General features: G+C 40.8%; 1 protein-coding gene across 14 annotated transcripts in view; it reads right to left on the reverse strand.

The window, feature by feature from the left end:
- Nucleotides 1-12,146, reverse strand: part of LRRC4C (leucine rich repeat containing 4C) — an 856,114-nt gene that overhangs the window by 70,879 nt on the left and 773,089 nt on the right. The window lies entirely within an intron of this gene.

Raw genomic sequence — 12,146 nt, forward strand, 5'->3', positions numbered from 1 at the left:
CCTATCTTGACCTGACCTTCCTCCTCCTCCCCCCCGCACTCACTACTAAGTCAGCTCCCAGGCATTCCTAGGGCTGCTGATGCTTTGGTGTTGGCATGGGCCTAGCTCTTTAGAATGTTTGGTTTTGTTATTATTTTGGCATGCTGCCAAAATGTTCTCTTCCAAAGCAAGAGAAATGACTATTTTTAACAGTTTATAACTCAGTCAAACCTGAATGGAATTTCATGCAGTACAGAAAAGGCACTTCACTCTTCTTTTTGAAGGCTTTGCCAAATTTTAAAGGCCTACTGCAAGCAATGGAGGTGTTAAGAGTTTCTCAAGGAAAGCCTTGATGAGTCAATGGAAGATATTTTAAATGGAAAATGTTAGGCACTCTAAATAAGGGTTGATACCAGTGCGCGCACGTGCATACACACCTTGTTTTTACTACAAAGAAAAGGTGATTTTTTTTTTAACCACATGTTGGGTAATGTGCTAACTAACATGAGGTGAAATCCTACAGAAGACAAGAAAGTTGTAGTTTTAATGCATGTTAGCAGGTCAGGTTGAACCCTTAGCTCTCCCGCCTCTCTCAACATGCTAACAGAAGTAAAAATGACAAACTGCCTTGTCTTCTTTAGGATTTTACCCACTTAACATGAGATATGAAAACACCTTTTTTCTTAGCGTGTGGATACCCACAAAGATAAATCCCATGGTGAAGATTTAGGCTCAATACAATGTTACTACTGCAAAATCTCACACTGAAATGTCAAGAAATCAAAGAGATCTAAGGAACAAATCAAGTTCTGCCACTAACAATTATGAGCACAGAATGTTTGATTAGACAGTAGGGGACAAATGTTCAGTTTTTAATATGAACAAAACTCACAATGGTGAATAGATTTTGCTGAAATTAAATAAATGAATGAATAAATAAAATAATGTCTACTACTGTATTGAGAAGAAGTAGGGTAAAATTCCACCCCAATCGGATTTATTGAAGACAGTTATAAGCAACAGAGAAAACGGGGTTTATAATGGATGCTACACTCCACCTTTAATTACAGTGGTGACTCCTATATAACACGAGTAAGATAAGCACAAATACCTCTGTCATTAGGAGTAATAGAGGTTAAAATCATGAATCTAATGGATAAACATAAAGTTCAAAATGATTTACATACTGTCAAGCTTTCTAACTGCATCCCACATTGGTTTTGCTTTATTTTAACATACAGGGTATTTTTTGCTGTTTACAGAAAAAAAATCTATCAGTTTGATTTCTTTCCTACTAGCATGTTCATGAGGTAAGACTATAATTAAGATTATATTAGTTAAGAAATGAGTTAAGATTATAACTGGCAGATAGGCACCCACATCAGAAAGAAAATATTATATATATTTATTGGAGTGAATGTTCCTCTATTCGTTTATAAAGCTCTGTGTACATTTATGACAACCTGGGCCTGATGCAGGAGGTTCTTAGCACCCCCATCGATCATGGATTTCCATTGACTTCAGCAAGGGTTGGGAATGTTCATCATTTTTCAGAATCATACCTTTTAGGTTTCCTTGAATATAAGTCTTGAATGACTAATTAATAGATAATAATAATAGTAATAATGTTCCCTTTAGGTCTAATGAGTGCTTTTTCCCATCCTTTTAGACATTTCTCATACATTTGGAGATTATTCTGATCTTGAGCATTATGAAAATGAGACTAAAATGTGAGGGTGAAATTGGAATTAACACACACACATACGAGTTTTTCATTAGTAGTCGTGAGGGGAAAATGTGAGAATAAGGAGAATAAAACAAATTCAAGGAAATACTTCACACATCTTCCCAAATCACTAACAGTCTGTTCCGCAGGGCCGGCCGAAAGCCCTGCAAAGTCAAAAGGGGTCTTTCCATCAGCATTCACGGGCCTCAGATCATGCCCTGCATAGGGCAAGTCCCATGTTCCTGAGAAGGTTTGCGTTTTGTCTCATTTCCCTCTTGCCTCCTCTGAAGACTCCAGAATTTAGACGTGATGAATGACTCTGAAAACATTTGGAGGTTCATTTCAGAGAGATAAAAACAGGTTAGGTTGCTAATGTAACCCTGGAAATTGGATGATCCGCGATTTAATTATTACCTGTTCCCTACTTTTAACTTGACATTTCTCTGCCCAGTGTGCGGGTGATATAGCAAGAGAGTACAAAACCGCACTGCAACACTGCAGCTGTGCCACTGTAGCGCTTCACTGAAGACACTCTCTACGTTGATGGGACAGGTTCTCCCATTAGTGTAGGAACTCCACCTCCATGAGAGGCAGTGTTAGATTGACAGGAGAACTCTCCTGTTGACATAGCACTGTCTACGCCAGGGATTATGTCCGTTTAATTGTGTCGCTCGGGAGTGGGAATACCGACCTACTTTCCTAGTATAGACCAGGCCAAAGAAGTTTACTTCTCTCAGTGAGTTACTTCTGAGCATGACAGAATAAAGAACAATTGGAACTCCGCTTCCTGTTTCCTTGGCCCCAAAAGCTTTGAACCTTTTTGCCAGACAGATAAGCCAGGGGTTCTCAACTTTTTTCTTTCTGAGGCCCCCAGTACGTGCTATAAAAACTCCACGGCCCACCTGTGCCACAACAACTATTTTTCTGCATATAAAAGCCAAGGCCAACGTTACGGGGTAGCTAGCAGGGCAACTGCCCAGAGCCCCACACCACAGGGCACCCCACAAAAACTACATTGCTTAGGCTTTGGATTCAGCCCCAGGTGGCAGGGCTCAGGACCCCAGACTTCAGCCCCATGCTCTGGGACTTCAGCTTTGTGCCCTGGGCCCCAGCGAGTCTAATGCTGGCCTTATTTTGTGGCCCCCCTGAAACCTGCTCACAGCCCCACACCCCTGCTTGAGAACCACTGAGATAAGCCATGGAAATATGGATCTTCCCTTCTCCATCACATCCAGATCCCTGAACAAAGGTAGCTGCTGGAAACATTCATTGAAGATGCAACTGATGATGCACATCAATGTGTTCTACTAATACACCTAAATAACTGTGAAACTCAGTTTATAACACCATGATACCAGATTAAATCGCAAACAAATAAAGTTGGGATTCACTTTTCACCTCCCAAAACAACAGTATTTTTGCATTATTTTATCTATAGTTCAAGTTGAAATAAAACAAAAACAATCAAACACCAAACAAAGAAAAGAAAAATGCCATTGTCCTTAATTTCATGAACCTCATCAAGCTGAAAACCAGGATGCTGGAAATCTCATCAGAAGAGCATTTCCGACAGCATTCTGGCACTTCTTACTCTGGGTAACTTCAAGGCATATGCATATGAAAAAAAGGTTTGCCAAATTTTTTGTCAGCTCAGAAATGTTTCAGGCTAAGGTTTGAGTTCAGGAGAAAGCTCAAGTGGCAATCCTTAGCCAATTGCTTGTCTCTCATACAGGTGGTATGGTAGGTATATTGGGGTAGAGACCATCACTTGGCTGACATGACTTTATAAACACATTGCACTTTAAAAAAAAAAATCCTTAATCATACTAATTAGAACTAAGATTTAAACCAGCGAGAAACTGGGGGCTTTCACTCTGAGACCTTGCATGGAGCATAAAGGCTTGATGTGGCTTTCATTCATTCTTGCTGACACAATTCAGGTTCATTTGGTAGATATTATAAGCCCAATCTCTCAGAGGTATATTGCTTGGCCACATGTCAGGTTGAAACTTCTTTTGCAAGTAACCAGCTGGGTCTCAAATTCTCTTCCATTTCTAAAAGAACCGCTTAAATTTTTCATCTATGGAAATATGGGTTCAATTTAATGCTTAATTGGTGTAAAAGAATGAAATGAGTTTGGTGGGGCTCAACTCTGTAGCTAGTGAACATTTGCCAGCATTATTAAACAACCATGCAATCAGCTGCGATAATCAGTGCCTACTTAGAAGCAGCTCAGGACTAGAATAGTAGGAGGAGCTGTAGATCAGGACTCAAAACACACTGACTGAGCAGCATTGGCACTTTAACTTTCTTAGCAGAACAACATGGGGGAAATTTGCACAGCAGCAAGTCTTTACTAGGCTTGCTTTTAGCTATTAGCTCTTTGCTTTAATGAGCTTCACATTTTTCCACCCTTAAAAGAGTGTACAGGAATTGGAAGGGGAAGCGATCGATATAAACATTTCTATAACCACCTCCAAAAATGACCTACAATAAGCATTTTTTTTACCTCAACATGTCACAGACTTGAAGTCTGATGCAACAGAACCTTCAAGGGCTACAAACAAGTGTTGTATGTCTCACTAGGAAGGAGGGATTCTTGCTAGCCCCAACAGGGCTCTGCACAGGAAAAAGGGTTCACATTAGAAGATCAAATTGCTGGACTGGAGCCATAAAGTAGAAGATGCCATTTTGTTTTGTTTTGTTTAATCAGTATTAGAAGATCTGGGTTCTATTCTAAACTCTGCCATGGGCCTCCTGCTTGACTTTGAGCAAGTAATTTAGGGCACAGTCCAAAGCCTAATGAAGTCACTGGGAATCATTTGATTGCCTTCAATGGGCTTTCAGTCAGGTCCCTAATCTCTGTGCCTCAGTTTACCCATCTGTAAAATGGGACAATTATAATGTTCACGGAGTGTGTGCACAAAGATAATGCCACTGATCTACTAACATTTAGAGTATACTACACGGGACATCTTTTAAGAAGGACTGCTACACAAGCACATAGATGCAATATTTAGGAATTTTGATTATTTCTGTGGTCTGATTATTTAGTACACTTGTAAGTCATAGATTGCTGTTTCCTTTTTTCATTTACTGTAGTTTTAAGTATTGGTCAGATGTAGCTAGACTGTTCAGAGAGGTCTCTCTTATTTTATAAATCTAAATTAATTACAGTTTCTGAAGCATTCAGATACTCTGGTTATAAGCAACATAAAAAAGCCTACACATCAACAGAATTAAAGAAAGCTTCCTGATTCATTGTTATGGTATATGTCAGCAAAATATAGCGTGCCCCTATGGCACTGTAAACAGACTATTTGTACAATATGGAATAAAAGTTTTTTGTATATTGAAAATATACTCACATGAAACATTTTGTAGAATCATTTTTTTAAAAAGTTACCTTTAGCTAATTGCACATAGGTGTTTAGCTGTTATATTTTGCATACCATGTACTAAGGGTTTGTTTGAGCTTGCTTGCTTTATGGAATGAAATGCAGGGCTATTTGTTTGTTTTTAATGGCTTTTGTTTTGGAGGTTAATCCGAAAATCTGTACAAGTAAATCTGCAGTTATCAGAATTCAAAAATGTAGCAAGACTCCATTAGCAACATGAGTGGGTCACTATGCAGGTGGGTGTCTAGAAGAAAAACAGGGGTATTGACTATTAAACTTCTCCTTAGAAGAGCCTCTTGAACTTACTATTTGAAACTAGCCTGCTGTGTAGAGAGATTTCAAATGATTTAGGGTGTGTACCTGTAGTCTCTAAGGGTATGTCCAGACTCCAATTAAACACCTGTAGCTGACCCATGTCAGCTGACTTGGGTTCGTGGGGCTGTGAGGGCTGTAAAACTCTGGTGTAGACATGCAAGCACAGGCTGGAGCCCAGGCTCTGGGATCCTACATGGGGATAGATTCCTATAGCCCGGTCTCCAGACACAGCTCAAACCTCTTCACCATAATTTTACAGCTGCGTAGCCCAAGCCCTGCAAGTCTGGGTCAGCTGACATGTGCCAACCATAGCTTTTTAATTACAGTCTAATTGTACCATTGAATTCCATGGGGCAGAGCTGTCTTACCCACATTTGGAGGTAAAACATGCACATTCATTCTCCCACACAATCATCTTCCATGACACGCTCATTGCCTGCATTTGGAGGGTGAGGGAAATCCATATTCCATCCCCCATCCTAAGAGAACTTGGGAGGCACTTGAGGAATGGGAAGGATGGGATGTGAAATGGAGGAGAGGACCATGGTGGGTGAGAAATGGAAGGAAGAGACATAACAGTGGAGAGAGAATAGCATAGAAAGGATGAAAGAGGGAAAAGAGTGATGATTTTTAAAAGATAGTGGCAGAAGCACAGAAAGAAAAAAAACATACTGAAAAAAGGTCTCAAGAATGAAAAACAAAAGATAATTGAGACACTGGGTGAAATTCTTACCCCACAGAAGTGAATGGGGGTTTTGCCATTGATTTTAATGGGGACAGAATTTCACCCGAATGCCATGAACGTTTAAAATTTATGATATACAATGGGTAAGCTGCTTCTAGCAACAACATTGTGCTTTGGAAAGCGAACGAGTAACATGTATGGCAGGTGACTCAGGATTGCATGACTGGACTTGTAATTTTCACCAGGCTAAGCTTGTTCCTTTTACATTTCATTTTTCAGTTTATCCCAAGGAGATCCAAAATGATCTATTCATATCACATCACTATTTCTATTCCACCCTGAAATATAAAAAGGAATTGCTACTAAGTTCTCCTGCCTCCATGTGTCCCTTGAGGGTTATTGACTTTGGTTCCATCTAAGGGTCCTTTCTTCTAAAATAAATCCCCACAGACAACTTAGTAGTAAAACTGAGTGAACAGAGGCTTACCAGCTTTCATTTATACATATACAGAATATCAAAAATTACTCATTTGATCATTTTATTTGTCTAAATTTGCCTGGTAGCAATGGAAGCTGCCCACATAATTTTACATGAAAAATTACAACTGCCTGATAATGACTGTCGTCCTGTCAACTCCCAACTGCTTTCTGCTTGTCCAGAAATAGATGTGTATATGCAGGTTAAAATCTGTAGCCATTGGGAATACATCTGGCATGCATAGGTCTATATGTGGGTATGTGCATTTGTCGGGGGACGGGGGGAGGTGGAAAGAAGTGAGCCCTCACTATTACTTGAAGAAAAGGACTACTTGTGGCACCTTAGAGACTAACCAATTTATTTGAGCATAAGCTTTCGTGAGCTACAGCTCACTTCATAGGATGCATAAAGCAGAAAATATAGTGAGGATGTTTTATACACACAGACCATGAAAAAAATGAGTGTTTATCACTTCAAAAGGTTTTCTCTCCCCCAACAAACCCACTCTCCTGCTGGTAATAGCTTATCTAAAGTGATCACTCTCCTTACAATGTGTATGATAATCAAGGTGGGCCATTTCCAGCACAAATCCAGGGTTTAACAAGAATGTCTGAGGAACAGTGGGGGAGGGGGGTAGGAAAAAACAAGGGGAAATAGGTTACCTTGCATAATGACTTAGCCACTTTCCCCTTGTTTTTTCCTACCCCTCTCCCCCCCCCACCCCCACCCCCCCCCACACACACTGTGCCTCAGACGTTCTTGTGAAACCCTGGATTTGTGCTGGAAATGGCCCACCTTGATTATCATACACATTGTAAGGAGAGTGATCACTTTAGATAAGCTCTTACCAGCAGGAGAGTTGGGTGGGGGGAGAGAAAACCTTTTGAAGTGATAAACACCCATTTTTTCATGGTCTGTGTGTATAAAACATCCTCACTGTATTTTCCACGTTATGCATCCGATGAATTGAGCTGTAGTTCACGAAAGCTTATGCTCAAATAAATTGGTTAGTCTCTAAGGTGCCACAAGTACTCCTTTTCTTTTTGTGAATACAGACTAACATGGCTGCTACTCTGAAAACTAATAGTTGAATCACTCTTTTTTATACTTCATACTTAATCTGCACATGGGACTTAATCAATTAGGGTCCAACAGGTTTTTCACAATGCCTACTGTGATAACTCAACATTTATAACAAACATTCTAACACTTGCTGCATGTCATGTAACTGCCATTTTTTCAAGATGGACATCAAACTCTCTTATAAGGTGCCACAAAGTGATTACACTTTACCATAAACCACAGGAATAAAAACAACAGGCAAATTGCTCAGCTGGTATAGTTCAGCATAGAGCCGTGACTTTCACAGAGCTATTCAGATATACACCAGGTGAGACTGTGATCCCATATATCTAACAGTTAGCATCTTTCATCTTTAAAAAGAACAGGAGTACTTGTGGCACCTTAGAGACTAACAAATTTATTTGAGCATAAGCTTTCATGAGCTACAGCTCACTTCATCAGATGCATGCAGTGGAAAATACAGGAGGGAGATTTTATATACACAGAGAACATGAAACAATGGGTGTTACCATACACATTGTAACTGAGAGTGATCAGGTAAGGTGAGCTATTACCAGCAGGAGAGAAAAGAAAAACCTTTTGTAGTGATAATCAAGGTGGGCCATTTCCAGCAGTTAACAAGAACGTCTGAGGAACAGTAGGGGGAAAAATAAACATGGGGAAATAGTTTTACTTTGTGCAATGACCAATCCACTCCCAGTCTTTATTCAAGCCTAAGTTAATGGTGTCCAGTTTGCAAATTAATTCCAATTCAGCAGTCTCTCTTTGGAGTCTGTTTTTGAAGTTTTTTTGTTGTATATATTGTGACTTTTAGATCCGTAATCGAGTGATCAGAGAGATTAAGTGTTCTCCAACTGGTTTTTGAATGTTATAATTCTTGACGTCTGATTTGTGTCCATTTATGCTTTTACATAGAGACTGTCCAGTTTAGCCAATGTACATGGCAGAGGGGCATTGCTGGCACATGATGGCATATATCACATTGGTAGATGTGCAGATGAACGAGCCTCTGATAGTGTGGCTGATGTGATTAGGCCCTATGATGGTGTCCCTTGAATAGATATGTGGACAGAGTTGGCAATGGGCTTTGTTGCAAGGATAGGCTCCTGGGTGAGTGTTTTTGTTGTGTGATGTGGGGTTGCTGGTGAGTATTTGCTTCTGGTTGGGGGGCTGTCTGTAAGCGAGGACTGGCCTATCTCCCAAGATCTGTGAGGGTGAGGGATCGTCCTTCAGGATAGGTTGCAGATCCTTGATGATGCATTGGAGAGGTTTTAGTTGGGGGCTGAAGGTGATGCCTAGTGGTGTTCTGTTATTTTCTTTGTTGGGCCTGTCCTGTAGTAGGTGACTTCTGGTTACTCTTCTGGTTCTGTCAATACAGACTAACACGGCTGCTACTCTGAAACCTTTCATCTTTAAGAAACCCGAACAAATTATTTAGTCAAAAAAATTAACAGTGAAATGCAGCCACCTCTGGGGTTGAATGGGGCAGCTGTTTAATAGTGCACAGAAATATTATACAGGAGCTGAGGAGAGGAAGAGCCAAATTCTGTCCACACTTGCACCAATGTGAAACTTGAGTGACTTCATTGGATTTATATTAAATTTAAACATGTTTAACTGGATGCAAAATTTGGTAAGAAGTGAAGGAGAGTACCATATTCATTTGAAGGTGCAAGAGGAGGCTCTACTTAAATGTCCAAAGTTAGAATTCAGCTAAAACAAAATCTTCTTTCATTAAATATTGGAGCCAAGTCTTAAATAATCAGTTACAATCAAGAGCTCAGTTTTATAACTCACCACCCCGCCACACAACACTTCCAACGACACAGTGCCCCCCTTGCTCCACCTAGGGCATTGACTCTGTGGTGAATCATATTGAAAAGCACTCTCTATTAAGACATTAACCCCACTCCCTGCAGCACCCTGTCTCTCCCCCCCAAGGTTAAGTGCTGACACTAATTAGTATGTGCAGTTGAAGATCTTAACTCCAGCTGGTCTAACTTCAGACACTTTTCTCTCACACATATTTTTAGCTATGTCCTTAGTGTGAGGAAATCATTTTTCCCATTGGCTACAAAGCCCACAATCATAACTGACACCAGCAGCACCAGGATTATCTATCTAGGTACTTTCAAAGTCCTAATCACAGTCTATCAAAGTAGCTATCAGACATTAATGAAGGTATCTTCACAAAACTTCTGTGCAGTAAGAAAGTATTGTTAGCCCCATTTTACAGGTGGAAAATAGAGGCATAGATAGATTGCCCAGAGTCACTGAGGACATCTGAGACAGAGCTAAGAAGTGCATGCAGATCACCTGAGTCCCAACCCAGTTCCTTAACTACAAGCACATTATTCCTTCCCTTTGCTGGTGCCAGCTTTTGAGAAACCAATTTCTGCAGGCTCTTTGGACATTTTCAAACAAAATAAAATAAACAATGCTACATTTGCTGAAAATTTTGAGGCCAATATTAAAAACTGCAGGGGAAGGTGGAACAGGGAGAAAAGCAAAATTCTATACATCCATGGAGCGTGGGGGAATAAAATGAATGATCTGAACATTGGCAAATGTAAGATCCACCCTATCCTCCTGCCTTCACCACAACCCCCCCAGCCACCTACCCTCCCTCTCCTCTGGGAATGTATCTATCAGCTCCTCTCAGTCAAACACAATAAAGGTAGCTGCTCTCTTTAGATATGCAAAAAGAAAAGGAGTACTTGTGGCACCTTAGAGACTAAGCAATTTATCTGAGCATAAGCTTTCGTGAACTACAGCTCATTTCATCAGATGCATTCAGTGGATGCATTCCACTGAGTGCATCCGATGAGTCATTCCACTGAATGCATCCGATGAAGTGAGCTGTAGCTCACGAAAGTTTATGCTCAAATAAATTGGTTAGTCTCTAAGGTGCTACAAGTACTCCTTTTCTTTTTGCGAATACAGACTAACATGGTTGCTACTCTGAAACCTGTCTTTAGATATGGAGGCCTCACGATCTCACACTCTGTCAGGGCTGCAGGCCATGTAGAAATGTAACTCGCAGCAAGATTATGATTGCAGATTGGTCTGTTGTCTTGAGGGTGCCAAGGTTGGCAAAGCATGGAAGCGATTTGTGAATTGCAGCAGTGGTAACTCTGAATGGCTTTAATTAACGGATGCCTGGGAACTGGAGGGAGCTCACCAGCAAGAAAAAAGGAAGGTGGTTCCCTGAGACTTTTGAAAGCCCAGCCTATTACTCAAGCAGCCAAGCCCATCTACGTCACCAAGAGCTGAGCAGAGGCAAAAGCTTCCCTAGCTGAGATAACCTTCTATCTAGCTTCCCCTGCCCCGAGTGAGAAGTGGAAAGACACTACTAATGTAACTTTTCCATCAGAAATTCCATTTCAGTTTGCATTGTCTAATTAGTATGATTTTCCATTGTCTACATTTTCTCGCCCTGCACAGGTATTATAGCACAATAAATGAAAGGAATGAGTCATCTTGTCAGATTTTTCCTAAAGCATCCTGGGAATAATCTGTTTAGGATGACTGCACAAAATCTATTTGCTCAGCAAACCTAATTTTTGCTGAGAACCAATAAATACGTATGTAGTGAAGATACCACTGCAAGCTAAGAGCGCTCAGAACTAAGTGGCAGATTCACACCAGGTGACTGATTATTTGGGCCAATGGAAAACTACAATGGTTTATTTCATTTGGGATATCATGGCTCAGTTCGATTGGGAAGCAATAAGGATGACAATATCACCTTGAGTACAAATGTATTGGGTCACCTGGTGATGTTCTTCACCCTGATGCTGTGAGACTATGGACCTGCAGTCCGTACGTTCTCTGGAGTCTCAAAGCTTTGACAATTAACATCAACAAGAGTGGTTTAAAAAAGGAAATCACACACCAAGCAAGAGAATTACAGAAAAATATTTATATTTTCAGTCCTCCCCATTCCCCAGCACATGCCCCTATTGTTCAATTGTTATTGTTATACAGCTGATATGGTTGTATTATCAGGATCGGACAGTACTGTACGGATTACCATTGGAAACCTGTGAGATGCAATTCCTAACAGGGCCATCCGAGGGTCTAAAAATCTAACACATATAAAAAACCCAGAAGGTTTCTCCTCTGAACTATCCAATGGGACAAGGCAAGTTTTGCCTCACACGCAAAAGAAGGGGATTGGGACCCTAAATCCTGAGGACGCTGGGAGTTCTTCAGAAGGTACAGGACAAACCATGGAGAGGACTTGGGCCTCCATATTTCTGAAGCTTTGTGTTCCCTTCCCCCTCCAACATAATGCCAGGTCTTTTCCTGTGGTGGATGTTCCCAGAACCCCCCCTAAAGGATGTATTCCAGAGCTCAGCAAGCAGACTGTATACAAGGTCAGGCACTGCATTACCTTTTCTGTGGTTTTACCAGCAGGGGGAGATGATGCTTGTCGTCCACTCCCAAACTACCCGAGGACTTCCTCATCTTGCCGGGCGC

The sequence above is a fragment of the Caretta caretta genome, chromosome 6, assembly GCF_965140235.1.
Source record: "Caretta caretta isolate rCarCar2 chromosome 6, rCarCar1.hap1, whole genome shotgun sequence".
Lineage (NCBI taxonomy): Eukaryota > Metazoa > Chordata > Testudines > Cheloniidae > Caretta > Caretta caretta.